This window comes from Schistocerca nitens, chromosome 9, assembly GCF_023898315.1.
Source record: "Schistocerca nitens isolate TAMUIC-IGC-003100 chromosome 9, iqSchNite1.1, whole genome shotgun sequence".
NCBI classification, from domain to species: domain Eukaryota; kingdom Metazoa; phylum Arthropoda; class Insecta; order Orthoptera; family Acrididae; genus Schistocerca; species Schistocerca nitens.
In genome coordinates, this window is record NC_064622.1 from 92,302,933 (window position 1) to 92,321,954 (window position 19,022).

A 19,022-nucleotide genomic window follows, 5' to 3' on the forward strand; every position below is an offset into this window, starting at 1 on the left:
TGACCATCCCTCCTGAGATACCAGATTTCTATTAATTATTCTAGATTATTCATTTTTCAGAACATGAGGACTCGAGGCAATCACAGCTACATTTCATTTCTTTTTTCTCCCAAATCTTCTTCATTAATTCACAGAGTTTTTTCTTACTATCGTCCATCCATTTTTTGCTGTTTTTTAAGCATGTTCTAGTTACTTATTTTTGCTCTTACTTTTTGTTTCCTGTCCTCCATTTCCTCTTTTGAAATTTTCAATTACTGCAGGCCTTTTAGTGTTTCTTTTGCCCAACGTATCTTTAATTTTCTTGCATTAATAACATTAAAAAGTATTCTTACTCTGTCTGTAAAACTGTATAACTCTTTCCTCAATTTATGTGTGACATTTTCTGCATGTTTGTAGAGTTCTTTTGTGGGTCGTCTGATCCAAATTCGGTCTCAGATAACAGTTTCAGAGATTTTTTCTAAATATTTTTTGTCCTTGTTTCCCTGCTGCATGAATTTCTGTCATCACATTATTTAATGTGGTTTCTGCGAAATGCTAGGCTTCTGCTAACACAGCTGTGTTGTAGTGTCATAGTTTTGCATTATGAGTTATTGATCTTTTGTTGTAGTGATTTCATGTCACTTTGTGTGCCTTTCAGCTTTTGAATATTCTGCAGACTATGTTCAGTACAGTGTGTAAGATTGTTCTCCTTACGTAGTTAAAGTGAGTGACTTGTGACTTTTTCCATACTATATTTTCAGTGGGAGTTTACTGCTGATTTGGTGTCTGTATATTGATTCCTTTATAGGGAGGTTGGGGACCAGTTTTACAGGAGATTTCATACAGTTTGTCTAATGATAGCCTGGCTCCAGCTTTGTTATTCATTAATGCAGCTGGGCGCTATACACTGACTCTTCTTCATTTCTAGTCTACAGTTCAGATAACTTCAACATGCTTTTCCTGCTTCTGATTATTTCTTCCAAGAAAATGTTGAATAAGCGTGACAGTGAGATATCCCCGTGTTGAACTCCTTTGTGAATTACCACTATATATAGTACCAGACTACCCTCCCAAATTGTATAAAATTACCTGCAGACTATGTCAAATTACATCATTAGTGAGGAACATGTGTTTCAAACAGCAGAAATCTATAATGTCTGCAAAGAATGTTTCCTGAAAACAGATGTGAAACACAGGCATATGTGTCATTTTCAGGAATATTTCGTGAACCCATCCATGTAAGACGTAATGTCAGTTATATGTCTAATTTTACAGTGTCTGTAGTGTTTCACCATCTAATGAGTTATGATAAGCCCCTTACTATCATAATTTGATACAATTTTGGTGTAATACGACACTGTTTTGGATAATTTTATGCAGTTTCGAAGTAATTTGATGCAGTTTGTGGGAGAATGCTAATTTTACAGTTTGAGGCAAGTTGATACAGTTTGAGGGGTAATTTTATAAGGTTAACAATTGCACACAAATTAAAAAAATTGCATAAACACATCTGCTCATCACCATCATCATCATCCTTCCATATATCAGAGTAAATTTCCCCTCTCTATTTATCTTTATTTTAATGAATTACGACATTATATATATCATAGAGAAGATGAAGGACTATAATGCCTTGATGTCAACATTTATAACATCCCACATTTGGCTTGATGAAAGATGAACTTAATGGTGAACCTAGATCAGAATTTATTCGCCTTCTTGTACAGGAGTTCCCAACACCAGAAAAATCTCAACAGATCCCAGAAATCCAACACATGTTCTTTTGTATTGACGATAACAATTCGGCTATGGATATCGTCGGTTTCATTGTATATGTAGAGACAGGGTGTTTCAAAATGAACTTAACGGTTTTAAGGCATTGTAGCATTTATTATGTTCAACTTTCAATAGTAAATTATACACCAAATGAAAGAGCAACCCATTCACTTTCGTTTGTATACGTGTGCGCAATGGGAAGAGTATGGAATGACAAAGGGTGACTGAAGAACAGGTTGAACGAGTGCGAGTCTTTCACGCTTAGCCCCAAGAAATATCCCCGCAGAAAGTTTATGGGCCTTTCTTTTTCGGTAAATCAACTGTAACTGGTGTTTCTTATCTTGATGTGGTACAGCTATGGCCTGTGCCTCAATGGAAAGAAGCTGATCGACATATATTTAGTTGGTCGCAAGATGGTGCATCGCCTCACAGGCATAGATTAGTATGTGACTGGTTAAACGATGTTGTGTCCAACCAGTCGATTGGGCCCAAGAGGCCGGATGACACAGTATTTTAAGCATGAACTCCACGTTCACACATGATCTGACGTGATCATGTGTATGTGCCTCCGATACTAGCTGATCTATGCGACTTAAGAAACAGTGTTATTGCAACTGTTACTCCTGACACATTACTCAAGGTTTCGGAACAACTCGCCTATCGACCCGATGTGTGATCGGTGTTCATACTAAATAACTGTAAGAAAAATTGTTTTTGTTTCATTTCCATTTGGTGTATTATTTATAATTTTAAGGTGAATGCTACAAAGCACTAAAACCTGAATATTCATTTTCAAACACTCTGTATAATGTTGATAGTGATGATGATGAATAAAACCCACAACCTCTCACTGTAATGCTTACTTTAATCAGGCAGTAACACTATGATGTATATTTTGAATGGAATACATTCCAAGTTTAAGAATAACGGTTTTTTTGTAATGTTCTCAATGTTAACTTTGTATATTTTTTGTGCACTTTACTGTATGTTATATCAGCAGTAGTGTTCTGGGTTAGGGTAATGTTGTCAGTAAGTGAGCTGCATGTATTTCATTGAGTGATACAGGGTATTTGGATGTGAAGATATTTAATTTTAAGGTCCATTGTCATTTAACGTGTGTGAAATCTTACATAAAATACAATTTTGTTTTGCTCGAATTTACAAGGTAACTGTACAGTACTTGGATATTATAATAAACATTCAAGCTTTCTATATTTTGTAGACACAGTTGTGTCAAGGCAGTAACATACACTTAAAGAACTCACTTGCAATGCATAAAAGCATGGTGTAATTTTTCTTTGTGAGTTTATTAATATCAGTTTATAATATGAAACGGAATGTTTCAAAGTGTGCGCCACTGTTATGTAACTGTAATCAGTAACACCATCCGTTAGTAGAGTAAGGAATATTTTGCATAAATATAGTCATTTTCGTCTGGGCACTTGAGTATTTGCAGCTAATATTATCTGTGTAATTAGTTATTTCGAAAGTTAAACTATACAGAAAAGTAGAAAGTGTATTATCAAGAAAGAGAGTATGTAAAACATTTATTGCACATGTATGAGAGCTGCAGTTTGACAGTAGTAGTTTGTGGCCATCACTTCATTATGGCTCTTGCGTGTTGCTCTAGGTGCTACTGTGACTACTCTGTCATGGTCGGTGAAATATCTATGGAGGAATATTTATATTATGCCTGTATATGGAGATACTATGGCAAAAGATGTGTCAATATGTAATAATTAATGTAATATGAGAGTTAAAGGAACGAGGAAGGATATGGAAATCACTTTCTTTCTGAATACAGTGAAATAGAAGCTTAGTTTCTACAGGGAATCATACAACTCTCTTAGAAAAAATGCTTTCCAAGACTCTTGTCTCAAACACCACCCTTTTTCGAATGGTCCGTTTCCTGACCAATTAAAGTACTCAGTAGTGACGCGACTTTATAAAATACGAGAAAGTGGGTGGAAACAAACTACAAACTTATAGTTTGAAAAGTATCCAGTAGCCAATAAGGGAAGACGAATATAGGAAAACAAGCAATTCTATATTATGGACAATGGGTGATAAGTTGATGGTAGAATTAATCTGAAGGGGATAGCGGTACAGAGAATAGTTTGGTCTGTAGCATTACAGAAAGTGAAGATAAAGTTATAACGACTTGTAACTTGGACGAGGTAAATAGTAATTGTGATGTGAATGTCTGTAATACCTGTGTGAACATTTCCCCTTATGAGATGATGTATAATAAGCGTGCAGAAGAGATGAAAATGATAAGTGAGGGTCTAAAAAAATGTTCAGAAGAAAAGAGAAATATAGCAAAATGGAGTTGTGAATGATGTGCTGTAGACTACAATGTTGTTAGTGAAGAGGAAAATGTGGAGTGTATTAGTGAAGATGGTGAATTAAGTGATGATCGGGAAGAATCAGAGGATGATACTAAAGAAAATGGTAGGGAGGACAGTCAAGTGGGAGGTTATGTTGGCACTGCTAAAAGTGATGCAATACTCGTTAAATACAGAGGCAATTAAACTTACAAGTAAAGAGCAGGAAGATAAGTTCAGATCTACTCTGAGCCCAAAACAGACCAGATCAGTTGGACACAAGGACTGCCAGTGTACAGAATCTATCGAAAAGGAGGAAAGGGGAGTTGATCCAAGACAAAGGGGATTTGAAGATAGTTTATAAGAAAACGTAAATATTGTGGAAAAGTTTAATTAAACCTAATTGGATTGCAGAGACTACAGAACAGCATATGTTAAAGTAGGAAGATGAAGAGGAGCTATAAAAGGAGTCAACTCATGATAACGATTAACATACACTCCTGGAAATTGAAATAAGAACACCGTGAATTCATTGTCCCAGGAAGGGGAAACTTTATTGACACATTCCTGCGGTCAGATACATCACATGATCACACTGACAGAACCACAAGCACATAGACACAGGCAACAGAGCATGCACAATGTCGGCACTAGTACAGTGTATATCCACCTTTCGCAGCAATGCAGGCTGCTATTCTCCCATGGAGACGATCGTAGAGATGCTGGATGTAGTCCTGTGGAACGGCTTGCCATGCCATTTCCACATGGCGCCTCAGTTGGACCAGCGTTCGTGCTGGACGTGCAGACTGCGTGAGACGACGCTTCATCCAGTCCCAAACATGCTCAATGGGGGACAGATCCGGAGATCTTGCTGGCCAGGGTAGTTGACTTACACCTTCTAGAGCACGTTGGGTGGCACGGGATACATGCGGACGTGCATTGTCCTGTTGGAACAGCAAGTTCCCTTGCCGGTCTAGGAATGGTAGAACGATGGGTTCGATGACGGTTTGGATGTACCGTGCACTATTCAGTGTCCCCTCGACGATCACCAGTGGTGTACGGCCAGTGTAGGAGATCGCTCCCCACACCATGATGCCGGGTGTTGGCCCTGTGTGCCTCGGTCGTATGCAGTCCTGATTGTGGCGCTCACCTGCACGGCGCCAAACACGCATACGACCATCATTGGCACCAAGGCAGAAGCGACTCTCATCGCTGAAGACGACACGTCTCCATTCGTCCCTCCATTCACGCCTGTCGCGACACCACTGGAGGCGGGCTGCACGATGTTGGGGCGTGAGCGGAAGACGGCCTAACGGTGTGCGGGACCATAGCCCAGCTTCATGGAGACGGTTGCGAATGGTCCTCGCCGATACCCCAGGAGCAACAGTGTCCCTAATTTGCTGGAAAGTGGCGGTGCGGTCCCCTACGGCACTGCGTAGGATCCTACGGTCTTGGCGTGCATCCGTGCGTCGCTGCTGTCCGGTCCCAGGTCGACGGGCACGTGCACCTTCCGCGGACCACTGGCGACAACATCGATGTACTGTGGAGACCTCACGCCCCACGTGTTGAGCAATTCGGCGGTACGTCCACCCGGCCTCCCGCATGCCCACTATACGCCCTCGCTCAAAGTCCGTCAACTGCACATACGGTTCACGTCCACGCTGTCGCGGCATGCTACCACTGTTAAAGACTGCGATGGAGCTCCGTATGCCACGGCAAATTGGCTGACACTGACGGCGGCGGTGCACAAATACTGCGCAGCTAGCGCCATTCGACAGCCAACACCGCGGTTCCTGGTGTGTCCGCTGTGCCGTGCGTGTGATCATTGCTTGTACAGCCCTCTCCCAGTGTCCGGAGCAAGTATGGTGGGTCTGACACACCGGTGTCAATGTGTTCTTTTTTCCATTTCCAGGAGTGTATATAGTTAAACAAGAACGGTTTCGCTGGGCAGTGGAAAGGAATTTGTACTTGCTGTGTTGAATGTCAGTTAGCTCTAAATGTACGTTAACAGGTACGAGTAGAAAAAACAAACCTGTAATTAACAGATACAGCATTAGTAGTGTATTGTTTGAAACAGTCACTTCATTTAAATATCTCGGCACAACGTTGTCGAGCAATATGAAATGGAATGAGCTTGTGAGGACTTTGGTACATAATTCGAATGGTTATCTTAAGTTTAATAGGAGAATTTTGGAAAATGCGGTTCTTCTATAAAAGAGTCCACATATAGGACGTTGGTGCGACCTATTCTTGAATGCTGCTTGATAGTTTGGGATCCATACAAGGTTGGTTGGATTTAAGAACGACATCTACATCTACATCTACATCCATACTCCGCAAGCCACCTGACGGTGTGTGGCGGAGGGTACCCTGAGTACCTCTATCGGTTCTCCCTTCTATTCCAGTCCCATATTGTTCATGGAAAGATAGATTGTCGGTATGCTTCTGTGTGGGCTCTAATCTCCCTGATTTTATCCTCATGGTCTCTTCACAAAATATACATAGGAGGGAGCAATATACTGCTTGAATCTTTGGTGAAGATATGTTCTCAAAACTTTAACAAAAGCCCGTACCAAGCTACTGAGCGTCTCTCCTGCAAAACAATCCTGAGGTGGTCTGCTATATTTGTTGCCAGCAGGTTCAAAAACCACGTAAGTGTTAAAGAGATATTTTGGGAACTTAAATAGGAATCATTGAAAGGAAGGTGGCATACTCTTCAGGCAACACTATTGAGAAAATTTAGGGAACTGTCACTTGAAGCTGATTGCCAAATGATTCTACTGCCACCAACACACATTGCGTGTAAGGGCTACAAAGATAAGATATGAGAAGTTAGGACCCTTATGGAGGCATATAGACTGTCATTTTCCCTCCCTCTGTTTGCGAGAGTGAAACCGGAAAGGAAATAATTAGTAGTGGTACAATGTACCCTCCATCATGAACCATACAGTAGCTTAAAGATTATATGCACAGAAGTAGAAGTAAAAATTGTCAGAAGAATTTTGGGAATATATAAGTAAAAATAGTAAAATTGCACAGGAACGTGTACCTGAAGCAACAGTGGTTCATGCCACAAGTAGGTTGAGTAAAGATATAAAAAGACAAGCTTACCTGACATGCAGATTGATGGATATGTATTAGGGCATTAATATTTTGCAGTACCTGATTTATGTTTAACTGTCGTTTAGTGTGTGGACATCATGAGTAGATTCAGCATCTAAATTCATTGTCAAGGGGGAATGATTAATATTGTATGTAATGGTGTGGAAGTTTCAGTAAGGTTAAATGAATGATTCATGGATAGGGATGATCAAATACACTTTATGCAGTGACTATTATGCCATTAGGTATATGTTGTGATTGATTATGTATCAGAAGATCATTAGGACTACACTGAATCAAATGTTGATAAAATGTAATTTCTCAAGACGATGTAGATGAATTCAAGGTCTTAATGGAGATCAAAAAGTTAAGTTATATAATATATTGATCAATAAAGAGAAGGTATTTTGGTAAATCAGGAAAAAGGAACGATTTTGAATGGCAACTGAATATACTCAATTTTTTGCAAAACATTTCTGAATTCCTTTGAATTGAAACAAGGCTGTGGCAGAACATTTGGCTCATTTGGAAAAGTGAATTGTTACTGAAAGGAGCAACAGCAAATATAATTATCCATGACTGATTGTGGATAAGAAGGATATAAATGTATGTGTAGTGATAGAAGCTAGAAAATTGAGCATCATACCATGGAGGGAACGTTACAAAGCAAACACTATACAAGATACAATATGAGAGTCTAATGGTGATAAATTCATGATAAATCCCGTCTTAACTGCTGGCTAGTGGGAAATACCTATATACAAGGAGTCACACAAGTAAACAGCACTTTTGTTTGCTGGAGAGAGATACTAACACAGTGTTGTCCTATTTGGATTAAACATTTCTGTCTATTTTTTTATTAGAGCATTGGATTTAGTTCTATAGGATGAGCTACACTCAAAAATTCCTGTGTATGTGGATGAAATTATAGTGGCAAACAAGGACTGGGAGAGTCATTGGAGAATTGAGGAAGAAGTGTTTTAAGGCATTACAAAAGGTGGAATGGATTTCAAATCGCAAAACAATATAACTGGTAAGGAGAGAGTTAAATTATCTAGGATATATTATGACAAAAGAAGGAAAATTAGGGGATTTAGAAAAGATGAAAGCCAGTAAGGAATTTCTAGTGTTCAAAACTAAAAAACAGTTGAAAATTTCTCCAGATGTGCGGTTTTTATAGAAACTTCGAATACAACCTGTACTTAATGAATTATTGAGTGAATTCAAGGCTTGTGATTGGACACCAGTATCCCAGAACAGTTTGGAAAAGATAATGGAAGCATAAGTTTCTAAATCGCCCTGATCTGAACCAACCCTTTCATATGAGCATGGATAGCAATGGATATGGCACTGGATATCAACTCTTCCAACTGCTAGAAAACGAATATGGTGAAGAGCACAGAACTACAGCTCTGGCAAGTAGAATATTCACTAAATGTGAAAAAGTTATTGCGTTTGAGGAAGGAGACATCTGCTGTTATATGGTAGTTTGAATAATTTTATAATTTTCTTTGGGGACATAAAGTGATTATTTTTACAGACTTTTCTCGTGAGTCTTAACTGTGCCATAGAAGGCTGACAGGAGGGGTACCTTACTTACAACAGTTTAACACTGAAATTAGATAAATTTGTGGGAAGTAATATATAGTGTCCCATACACCTTCTCTAGGTTCCCTATGGATATGAAAGTGAAATACGATGCTATTATGAACAAAAACTGAAAATGTTTTGCATGGAGGGAGCATCGGTACAGGAGGAGACTTGAACTATATCTTGAAGCTTGCATAGATAACAACATGACGATGAACATCTAAAATCGGTGAAAAGAGAATTCGAGGAAAGAGGGGATAATAAATTACTTAGATTGTAGTGTTGAGTTTAAGGGATACTGTTTAGATGAAGGAAGGAACGCTGTATCATGTAGAAGCTTTATTGGCCAGAAATGTATGTGCAAGTACTCAATGGCTGCATACATTTAACATATGGTAATTGTGGGGCTGAAAAATGTTTGGGAAAATTAGTAGAAATGGTTATGGCTATTTTTAATAATATGGCTAGGAAGAAATCTGAGATGTGAAGTCCCATGGAGTCTATTTTACCTAGTGAAATACGACAGTTGGTTAATGTGGGCTCACTGGCCCCATTACCAGAAACTTCAAACACACACACATATATGTATATATATTGGTTACAGTAAATATTTCTTCAAACTATGAGTTGTATCCCTTAAGATAAGCCACTGCTACAGTAGTAATGAATAAAATGATTTAAGATTCCTTTGTGCCAGCAGGCTGACCTAAAGCCATATATCAGATATCGATCTAAATTTGTTTCTAAACCATGAGAAAATGTGACGATGGAGTGTGAAGTTGAATTAAAGTACATATGTCGTAACCAACAGCGTCGTTCTTGGGGGATTAATGTAAAGGATTTTGAAAGTATCATAAACTGTTTAAACCATGAGAGTACTTAGTTACTCCTGGGGAAATTATGACAGGAGTAAAAACAGAAAACATTATGGGAGAAATCGTTAAATTTCCACGCAAACAAGATAGGAGCATTATGGAGAAAAGAAAATTGGTGAGCCAGTATATGGAGAAACAGATCCCGGCAACAAAAAAGAGACATAATATGAAAGTCATATATGCTATGATTAAGATATGTTGCTAGTGTTAGTAAGGACCGAGGAGAAACCTAAGATGGTAACATCTGAGGTCTCATAATTCTTTTATATCCATCATGGACCTATTGAAGTAGCAGACATAACCCATACTTAAGTTCGTTAACTAATGGTAGCAAAATCTAAGAAGAAATTTGGTATAAGAAATACTGTGGTCATGTAACTGTACAAGGAGTTTACTTGAGTAGTTGACCGCAGGGAATTCACATTCTTTGTGAATCACATGATTGGTGAGCACAAAGCTCTAAGCAATGCAGTGGTATTTTCCAATTTCGTTTTTCTGGGATGCATTTTTCTTCTAATATCCTATCAATCGATTAAGAAAATCTTTTAGTATCATAGCTGTCTATATGGTAAATAAATTTTAATGATTGTGCAATAAATGGTTACTTATGCAGATGATTTTTTTCAAAATTTTGCTGGCTTTTAATAGAAGTTTTTTATGTTATTTTCAAAACTTGTAATGTGATCTGTAGAAAGAATGATTAATTTTAATATTGTACTTACATATAGTTCTAGATGAGAGCTGTGAATATCTCATAATACACATTTGAGTATGGATGCTAACTACACATGGAAATGTTTACTCGACTGGCTAGTAAATCGTTTCCCAATGGAGTCAATACATTATATGGGAATGAAACCAAGAATGAAGAAGGGGTCATTATCAGTTGCACAGAAATTAGTTGTGTCATGAATTTGATTATTTACTTTGTCATTGAATCCTAGAGAGAATCATGCTGAGAATAAAGTAGGAGATAATTATGGTAGGACTATGTCAGTATTAAGTTTTGTACTTTATGGATATGATTATGGCTCTGAGCACTATGCGACTCACCTTCTGAGGTCATCAGTCCCCTAGAACTTAGAACTAATTAAACCTAACTAACCTAAGGACATCACACACATCCATGCCTGAGGAAGGATTCGAACTTGCCACCATAGCGGTCTCGCGGTTTCAGACTGGATATGATTATGCCAAGCAGCATTAGAAAAACATAATTTTTCGTTATTTGACCAGTTGGTTCAATTTTCTTGTAAATGCCAGGAGATATGTGAAGTATGAATGTTGCTGTGAGTGATAACAGTATTATTTGAATTAATTATCATATTGTTAGAGATTATATGAAACTAAAATGATATAATATTTATACCTGTAATGTCTATTCAGAAATGGGATGAACAATTGGAGTGCCAAAGACATAAAAAGCAGAAGCTTTAAGGAATTATGATTGCGCATTTTTGTGTCAGCAAAGAGTGACTGAGGTTTGTTTCAAATGTGATGACAAATCAGTTTAAACTGCTAACATACAACAATTTTTATACAGCAGCGGACAGAACTGCAGATAACGTAAAATGGGAAAAGGCTAAGAGAAGTCATTGGCATGAGGGACACTCTGCTGAAAAAGACCCCAAGAAGCAGTTTGGGTTTGTATTTCATGTTGAGCAATTATCAAATGATCCAAAGCTAATGTGAAGATATGGAGGATAACTTCAGTTGGCTCTACAGAAGAATTATGGGGCTACCTATTACAGGTTGTGATGAGATAAAGCAGCCAAAAGTCTGAAGGTGAGCATTAACAGTTTCAGGGATTCGGCAGAGTCTTTTTTTACTGTAATAGCTTTCAGAATATTAATCTGTGGTAATCGATTCATTGTGTGTATGGCGTGAACTCCGTGAGGAAATGTGACCATTCTGTTGTGACTGATGAAATACATTTGAAAAACATTTATAATGTGTATACATGGAGATACTACAAATCAGAAAGTGCCACTTTTTTTTTTTTTGAGTCATCGATCTTCTGACTGGTATAATGTGGCCCACCGCAAGGAGCCAACCTCTTCATATGACACTAGTATCTGAAACGTACTTCCTCAATTATTTGCTGGATGTAACCAGATCTCTGGCTACCTCTATAGCTTTTACCCTCTGCGTCTCCCTCTAGTACTATGGAAGTTATTCCACGATATCTTAACGTAAGTCCTGCCATCCTTTCCCTTCTTCTTGTCAGTATTTTTCATATATTCCTTTCCTTGTCGATTTCCCAGAAAACTTTCTCATTCCATACCTTACCAGTTCCCCTAGTTTTCAACATTCGGTTTTCCCACAATCCATGTTTCACTACCATATAATGCTGTGATTCAAATGTACATTCTCAAACATTTTTGTACTTCCTTCATCGATCAACAGTTTCTCTGCCGTTATTTTCCTGGTACCTATGCTTTACTTTCCAAGTACCTGTGCTTTACTGTCCAACTTCTGTGATTACCCATTTTAGAGATGTCCATTGGTCTCCAACTGAGATGCCTACAAGCTATTCATTATCATAGTGCCTTAAGCCTCAGAGAACTTCAAGCATATCTCTTCATTCCTTAGTACTTTAATATCCCATTTCTTCGTGTAGTGATTCTTTGTGACCAGTCACTTTAACTTCAACCTAATCTTCATGAAATATAAATTGTGATCTGAGTCTGTCTCCGCTCCTAGGTATGCCTTAGACTCCACTATCTGATTTCGGTATCTCTGCCTAACCCTGATGTGATAATATTGAAATCTTCCCATTTATCACAGCCTTTGCAAAGTACGCCTCCTCCTGTTGTTATTATTGAACTGAGTATTCGTTATTTCTTGCTGAACTGTATTCCATATCTCAGTCTTAATCCTCTGTCATTCCTAGTACCAAACCCATACTCTCCCATAATCCCTTCTTCTAGTCCTTCCCCTACAACCGCATTTCAATCCCCCATGACTGTTAGATTTTCATTTACCTTTATATACTGAATTACCCTTTCAGTATCCTCATATACGATCTCTGTCTCTTCATTTTTGGCCAGCGACGTAGGCATGTGTAACTGAACAATTCTGATGAAAAAAGACGTATCACTGAACTGTTCATAGTAACTACTCTCTGCCCTACCTCCCTATCCTTAATTAATCTGATCCCTGATACACCACTTTCTGTGCTGTTGTTGTTACCCTATACTCATCTGACCAGAAGCCCTCTTCTTCTTTCTATTTCACTCCACTGATTCCCCACTGTATCTCGATTAAGGGTTAGCAGTTTTATCTTCAGATTTTCTAGCTTCCCTGCCCCGTTCAAACTTCTCACATATCATGCCCCGATCTGTAGAACACTATCCTTTGGTTGGTTATTCAGTCATTTGTCATGGTAGCCTCTCAGTAGGCAGTCTCCTCCTGAAGATACAAATGAGAGATTTTTCCGGAATATTTTGTCAACGGAGAGACCATCATGACATTTTTTCAATTACAGACCACATGTCCCCATGGTTTCTATTGCCTTCTGAATCCTCATTCCGTTTATCATTGCTGATTCCTCCGCCATTTAGGGGCACTTTCCCAACCAAAGTGCAAGAGATGGCCCTGGATCTCTGTCCGCTCCTTTGCCTTCTTTGGCAAGGCAATTTGCAGAATGAGGGTGACTTCTAATATGGGGCGTCTTCGTCCACCATTGCTTATGACTTTTATTCAAAATTGAAATGATGGTGGGTTTAAAACTTTGGACCAAGGCTCTTTTGATTACTAATCGAAGACGCTAGCCATAGACCACAGATTCATGTGCCAGTACATAATAACTGAAGTAACATGACAGTAAAGAAATATGAAAGGGTATGGAAATTATTTATTAGCCATAGAAAAGTGATGTCAGAGCAACAATCCAGTTAAGTAATATTTACTTGCAGAGTGCAGATTCTGACCGAGTTTTTCGATCAAATTCTGAAACTAAAGGTAGTAAAGACGGTGTAAACAACTGACTTCATTTTAACTGTTTTCATAGCCAATTATTTTGTCATTCAAGTATAAATTTTTCTACGAGTGTGCTATTTCAACCACTGCAGTAAATAATTCAGTTTAGTAACTGTAATATTTCATCTGTTCAAGTAGAAATTTTGATTAGTGCGTGAATAGTAATTTAATATGTGTCCATTATGGTATGAATGATTACATAGTTGGTACATTACTAGTTTATTATGTAGCTGATTAATTCAGTGTAAGTTGAGTTGTTTGGGGGAAGAGACCAAACTGCGAGGTCATCGGTCTCATCAGATTAGGGAAGGACAGGGAAGGAAGTAGGCCATGCCCTTTGAAAGCAACCATCCTGGCATTTGCCTCGAGGTATTTAGGGAAATCTGAACATAAAATTTGATCATAAAAGTGGAACAGCATTCTAAGTTTACTGAAATTTAGTTGTAACTTCACACTGGATAGTTTGAAGTCTTCATGGTCATATTTGCATAAATTAACACCTTTTGTAGTAAGTCTCAATAGCTGCACTAGAATTTTAGTAACTTATACATTCAATTAAGATCTGGAAAAAATTTGAAATTCTACAGACTTTGCAAGCATGATAAATCTATCAGACATTCATTGTTAACAAGTGCTGCTTCACCTTAAAGTTTTCATCTGTAATGTCGATCACAAGTTTTGTGCATTTTAGTAAGTAATACAGACAATTCGGATGTGGGAGTATTATTTCCTAGGTTCACTGGCTTGAAAAGTGTGGGTAATTTTACATATAATGCAAATGTATTTTGGCCAAATTTTCGCAGAGAATTGTAATTATACTTGCATATTATAATGAGCAGCCTGCATGTTTGTGTTTCTGTACTTGATAAATGATAAATAATTTCATTTACTTTCAATGTATTGACTGAGTCATTGTTTTTGAAGTGTTACATCTCTAAAACAATCTTTGGTTATGGACTACACGAGTATTCTGTGGTTTACGTGATATTTCACAATAAAACATCTTCGGATTTCCTTCCTAAAATCTTGGATTTTAACTAATACATACATCTATCTCTTCCCTTACTTTCTCAAATTGTTGATTGTGTGAAAGTCATAGAATTTATATTGAATACTTTGTAGGTGATTACAGTTTTAGAGAGCATTAGTGCCAATTCTAGGAGTTTGTTTTGGCTAGGTTCAAACATTTGAACTGCTTACTGTACAATGTCATTGATTACATTTTGCTAGTGAATTGGAGGTGAATTGGTGGTGAAACATTACACCAGCAGAGAGCCATTTTACATGTGGGATGTGATACTTCAAACTAGTATGTATTTTGGTGTTTAGAATCCGAATATACCTTTCAAAATGTTCTAGCACGTACCATTATTGAGTTTTTAAAGGTTTTATATTTTTCATATTCAGTAATTCGCTTTTTGCTCTTCTGTTTTGATGTTTAACTGTTGGTTTTTGATTTGCAGAGGAGAGCTAGAAGTTCTACAGATCGACCATAAATGATTGGTGTGGTAATCCAGTGGTGTGACAGAGATCCTCAGTGAGTGCTCCCTGTGGAAGCCAGTACAAACTTTTAAAAGTTGAAAACTTCCTGTAAGAAAAATGGCAACTAGTATATCTCGTTGCTGACTAAACCACCCTGACAACTTTCGTTCTGTGTGTGGGAAATTCACTCCAAAATCCCAAGGAAAACCAAACACTGATTTGGTTAAGAAGGCATGTAAATTGTGTTTTGATTGTCCTGTTGGTGATCAAGATAAATATTTAGCACCCCATATTGCCTGCATAACCTGTACTACAACCTTATCCAAGTGGTTGAAAGGAAAACGCCAAGCCATGCCATTCGCTGTTCTGATGGTGTGGTGTAAGCCTAAAGACCATTTTTCAGACTGTTACTTCTGTCTTACAAATATTGCGGGACATTCAAGCAAAACTAGACATAAAATAAAGTATCCAAATGTATCTTTAGTGCATTTGCCTGTGCCCTATGATGAGGGGTTGCCTGTTCCGGTCTGTAACATGAAAGGCACGGAACCAGACACCATGTCAAGTCAATCAGAAAGCATTGAACATATAGAAGAGTACTGCCCTCACTAACATGGCACTTCACCTCAGCTCTTTAATCAAAAGAAAGTGAACGATTTGGTTCGTGATCCAAAACTTTCGAAACAGCGAGTTAAACTCTTGGGGTCGAGACTGCAACAAGGGAACCTTCTAGCTCCAGGGACTAAAACTTCCTGTTTCAGATCAAGAGGGGCTTCCCTCGCTCAGTATTTCGATATCCAGAATTCAATGTGTGTATTAGAGATGTCAGTGGTCTGACGATGCAGCTAGGTGTACAACATAATTCACAGGAGTGGCGACTATTTATGTAGTAGTAGTAGTAGTAGTAATAGTAATAGTAGTAGTAGTAATAGTAGTAGTACTAGCTTTATTCGTCTGCAGATCTCTTTTTACAATGATATAGAATATGTCAAAGTATTTACAAGTTTAGACCAATTTAAAGTCCGCAGCTCGTGGTCGTGCGGTAGCGTTCTCGCTTTCCAAACCCAGGTTCCCGGGTTCGATTCCCGGCGGGGTCAGGGATTTTATCTGCCTCGTGATGGCTGCGTGTTGTGTGCTGTCCTTAGGTTAGTTAGGTTTAAGTAGTTCTAAGTTCTAGGGGACTGATGACCGTAGATGTTAAGTCCCATAGTGCTCAGAGCCATTTGCACCATTTGAACCAATTTAAAATAAGCTAATTCGTATACACATACATTTACAGACGTCTGGTTAGAGACAATCATTAGATTTACTCCTGGTATACAATACTTTTTTTACAAATAACTTATTAAATAACGTAATGCCACACTGTTCACTCATATCTCACTATCAGTCACTGCACCAATTATACACACAAACGCACACACACACACACACACACACACACACACACACACACACACACACCGGTGATCTCTGAGCCGTTTTCTGTACCACAACTTCCCATTTGCTATCCTGAAAGGCCGAGTCAGTAGTCCACTATAGTGAGTGAGATGTTGAGCTCAGAAAGAGGAAGAGGTGTTAGTGTTGTGATACGCATAGCTTGGAGGTAGGTATCCATAGAAAAGAAAAAAAAACATAGTGTGAAAGTGCCATGTGGAATGTTGGATGTTTTATAATGATTAATATTATTTTTTTACTTTTTTACCAAACCCCTACTCTGTTTTATCTAAGTGATTTAAAAGTTGTTGCACTCCTTACATGTTTACAGGCTGGATTCACGAAATACGGCAGCTTATTGTGCCTTTGGGAAAGCCGTGACAACAAGAATCGCTATACAGTCACGTAATGGCCTATAAGGAAGTCATATGTTCCTGGAAACGTAAATGTGAACAATACCCCATTGGCTGAGCCTGATAAAATCATTTTGCCTCCCCTTCATATCACATTCTGCCTTATCAAGAACTTTGTAAAAGCTCTGGATAAAGAAGGTATGGCCTTCAATCACTTGAAAGGGAAGTTTCCTATACCGAGAAAAAGCTGAAAGAGGGTATATTTGTTGGATCACAAACAAGAAAATTGCTGCAAGATCCAACCTTTGATACCAAGCTGACAGATATCAAATTAGCTGCTTGGTCTTCTTTTAAAGCAATTGTGAAGGACTTTTTGGGTAACAGAAAAAACCAAAACTATGCTACCATTGTGAATGATCTGTTGGACAACTATAAGAACATGGGGTGTAGAATGTCGCTTAACATTCACTATTTACATTCTCACCATGATGCCCCAGAAAATTTGGGACCCGTAAGTGATAGCGTTGTGAACACTTCCACCAAGACATTATTCGCATGGAACACCGTTACCAAGGCCATTGGATCCCTTCGATGATGGGTGACTACTGCTGGGATTTTGTTAGGGAGAGGCTTGTTTATCCGCGGGAAGCTGAGGGCTATGCCAAAGGTAGAGGACCTACTGCCGGAAAGGCCTCAGCTGATGGATCAGTCTACGAGTGTCCCACAACGTCCCATCTTCCCTATCCACTCCTAGTCCTACCCTATTCCCTGACTCAACCCAAGATGTGTGCTGTGTGCTGAGGCGTGAATGGCACATGGGAAGATGTGTCGCAAACAGAGCCTCGGGGATACCGAACGATCTCCCTGAGTAATTAGCCTTACACCACGCAGGGTATTCGTGATGTGGACCTTCTAGATCCCCAAATCTCGTGGGACCAACATGGACACGACTACAGAAAAAGGAAAAGAAACTGAGGGGCAAATTGAGACCTCAGATACCAAAACATCGGGGACTGAACCGATGGAAGGCATTTCCACTACTGAATCAGGGTCTAGACCTGAGCCAGGGGTGGGAACTGTAACCAAAAAGCTAGACCAGATTAAGATCAAAGGCCTGTCTGGGGCCAAAAGGAAGAAGCTACTCGGGGAACAGAGAAAAAAGGAAGGAAAACAATGGCTTCCTAAACACAAGTGGAGGGAAGTAAATGGACTAGAACCCAAGACCCCCAGGAAAAATCTCTCTCAGGTTGAAGGGGACACGCATACCCCCACAATGTCAAAGACAGGTCGTAAGTGGATAAGGGAGGTACAAAGACTCTCTCCTCCTGGATAAGCGAGTCCAGAAAAAACCGACGCGGGAAATAGTGAAACAAACCTATAGTACTGCAGTCTCAGATTTTAGGATGGCAGTTATCCAGGACGGTTATCCACTGGTGGCCATCACCTCGCAGCAGGAGGAACTAGTACGGATGGCGCTCTATGAAAAGATTGGGGGGGGGGGGGGGGACGGTGGCTCAGGTCCCAACTTCAGGAGGGTCCACCTAGATCGTGGTGCACTCATTTTTTTCTGTGAGGGGGTGCACACAGTAAAATGGCTCAAGGACAAGGTGCCCATGATATCCCTATGGGAATATGCGAAGCTGCTGATCAAGATGGTAGCGGAGCTTCTTAAGACCGCAAAGATAACATTATGGGCACCCAAGATCCTTGAGGAAGTCTCTCCCAAGACTCTGTTCGGGAAAGTAGGGGCCCAGAACGCTAAAGTCCCGGCAGAAGAATGGAGAATGATTAACCAGAAGGTTGCTCCGGAAGGACGAACCCTGGTGATTGAGGTTGGTGAGAAGTCCCTGAAGGCGATGCGAGAACAGGATCTGAAACTGATTTAGGGTTCTTGCAGGTCACCGTCAGGGTTCTCAAAGACCTCAAAGATGGCCGTAAGATGGAGCCTTCAGATTAATCTGCAGCATAGTAAAGGGTCCTCTGCTGCCCTGAGCCGCTGCCTGGGGAGACAGGACGTGGATGTGGCCCTGATACAGAACCCTATTTATACAAAGGGGGTGTATCGGTCCTAGGAGGCACTGGAGGTAAGCTGATCTATGCTAGGAATCTAAGAAACTCCAGAA